Genomic DNA, 3040 nt, shown 5'->3' on the forward strand with positions numbered 1-3040 from the left:
TAAAAGCTACTGCTATTAGACCTAGCATTTTAACACACAAAGCAATTGCAATGAAGGAAAAGTTGCCTTGATATAATCAGAATAAGGTTTTATAAGAGCTTTTTTTTATAAGGTTTTTGGGGGGGGGGGGGGAGATTTTTTTTTCAGTTTTTCTCCTCAAAGTCAGTTTTTGAAATTTAGTTCAAGATGTTGACTACACTGATCAACTTTATCCAAATCATAAAAACTAGCTGTGCCGTTGCATATTACAGGATACAGTCAATGATATGTGGACATGCATCAATGCTTCTCTCTTGCTTTTGTCATCATAGCCTTCCGATGACCATGACATCCACCACCTCTCCCTTGTGAAGTTCCACATACTGCTCTGTCTTTGGAGGTAGCATCAACAGTCCATTGGCACTGCGCATACTCATCAGGCGACTGCTCATCTGATTACCTGCGTGGAGAAGACATAGACGTTAGCACACTCCTCGTAAGACAAGATGACAATGGACATTTCCTATATGGGAGTTCTTGGTGTCTGGATCAGTCGACGTAATGTAAAGACTGGTTCATTAATCAGCTTACTCTACCTAGTGGCTAATGATTAACCTTCTAGTGTGATGGGTTATTCGTCTTTAGGGTCTGGAGGAAGTAGTTGACTATACTAATAGATCACAGACTGAACATGAGTCAACACTGTGACGTAGCAGCAAAAATGAAAAACACAATTCTGTGATGTATTAAGAGAAGCATAGAGTCTAGATCATATGAGGTAATTATCTCCCTCTACTCTTCCTTAGTCAGACCTCAGCTGGAATACTGTGTCCAGTTCTGGGCACCCCAATTTTTAAAAAAATAGACAAACTGGATTAAGTTCAGAGAAGAGCTACCAGGATAGTGAGCGGTCTGCAAACCATGTCCTGTTAGGTACGGTTAAAGCATCTGGGAATGTTTAGCTTGCAAAAGTGAAGGCTGAGAGGAGACTTAATAGCGGTCTACAAATATCTGATGGGTTGTCACAGTGCAGAGAGATCAGCCCTATTCTCATCTGCACAAGGAAAGACTAGAAGCAATGGGATGAAAGTGAAAGGGAGGAGACACAAATTAGATATTCGACAGTCAGGGTGATCAATGGGTGGAACAGGTTACCACGGGAGGTGGTGAGTTCTACTTCAATGGAAGTCTTCAAACAGAGGCTGGACAGACATCTGTCTGGTATGATTTAGTGATCCTGCATTGAGCAAGGAGTTGGACCGGATGACCATGGAGGTCCCTTCCAAATCCACGATTCTATGATATTTATGGGAACTATAAAAAGATTTTCCAAACCTGGCATCCATTTTTTTGGTCCTTAGGAACATAAAGTAAAAACTAAAACAATGTAAGGTACAATATACTGTGTATAATTCAAGTTGACTCCTCTGACTTTCTTGATGTAGGTAGTGGGACCCTTAGTGGTCATCTATTGTGGTGACGGGTTGAGTAATGTCTGTTTGGCAATCAAGGTCAGGTTTCCAGCTAAAGGATTTTCAGATCTCCTGATGATACAATATAGAATAGAGCCAGCGGATTTCCATTTCATCCCAATGTATTTTTACACCATATTATGCACCACGCCTGTTCTTTTTGCAATGTTTTGCCACATCGACTGTTAACGCTTTACCATACAAGCAAGCTATAGGAACCTTTCCTAAAAATGGTTCTTGCCACCATTTGGTCAGTTTTTTTTTTACTTCTTCCATGACTGATATGATAAATTCTTTTTGCTTTATAGCGAGTCATCCACCAGCATATTTCCATTCAAATCCCTCTTCTTCCTTGCAGGGCTAATAGAAATCAACCTTTACAAGTCTAAAAGGAGCCTAAGGGTGGCTTCACCTGTGCCAACTATTGGCTGAAAAATCGTTCGAACTAGCAATTTTGACTGATAGTTTTTCTGTGCAATAACGCAGGATTCGATTGAGCGAGAAATTGCTCATTGATCATTTTGTTTTGGCTAAGTGTAACAAAGCAACTAGTGAGTTCTCATTGAACAACTGTTTGTTCACAGTAAACGGAGGTTGACAGCCGGAAGAGATCTCCAGCGCGCTTTGCCTCCATTAACTGAACGACTATCGCTCCTGTGTGAAAGTACAGAAGTCTTAGTTGTTGGAATGGCTTTCGAACGCTTACATACCCGAAAGTCATCCTGTGAAAAGCTACCCTAAGAAAAGAAAATGGTGGCTTCCATTACCGGTTATGCAGTTATTTTTTGTTAGAAGCTGTAGGGGTGGGCACCCCGCCATGGCACTTTCTGACTGTGTGATATCTGCTAGTTATATTATCAAGTTGATGGCAATGTTATTAAAATATCCAGTACAACCTAACTGATAGAAGTGTCCAGTTATATGTAGTCAATAGAGACCTGTACTTTGTGCCCAAGGCAGTGGCTCTTGGTGATGCCACGTAAGTATGCAGCGATGGTACTCTGGGCGAGGATCCAACTTTACATCACAAGATAACTGCAAGACAGAAAAGAAAATGTTCTCCTATATTCAGTCATATTCACCTATTTTTCTTGTTGTATTTCAATCATCTGTCCAACTTTAAATACCATCTACGAGAGTGAAGAGCGGCAGCTAGGAGCATCTGAAAAAACAGACACATCTATGTATTACACAGACATGCCACTGATAGCAATGGACAAGTGTAGAAGTTCCCCTTGCTGTCTTTTCCCTCATAGATTCCAGTGGTTTGCTTGGGGTCCAGCAGTTGGACAAACTGGGATTAGCTTATTTTTAATGAGGGTCCCTTCTAACAAAAAGGAATGGTCTAAAGAGGACTTTGTAAATATATAGCATTACTTATCTTGTACTGATCATGACTTACAGTCTGCATTATAATCAAGAGCTGTGCCCATAATTCTGCTGGTCCCCATTGCACTCCTATGATGCAGTGAAACTATTCAGTGCCTGATGTGAAAATCACATTTCCCAAATATGCCAATATATATCCAGACATACATCCAGTAATAAATCATAGGGTATTTTGGCAATGAAACCTGAAGAATTGGGAA

This window comes from Eleutherodactylus coqui, unplaced genomic scaffold (assembly GCF_035609145.1).
Source record: "Eleutherodactylus coqui strain aEleCoq1 unplaced genomic scaffold, aEleCoq1.hap1 HAP1_SCAFFOLD_19, whole genome shotgun sequence".
In the NCBI taxonomy this organism is placed as follows: Eukaryota; Metazoa; Chordata; class Amphibia; order Anura; family Eleutherodactylidae; genus Eleutherodactylus; species Eleutherodactylus coqui.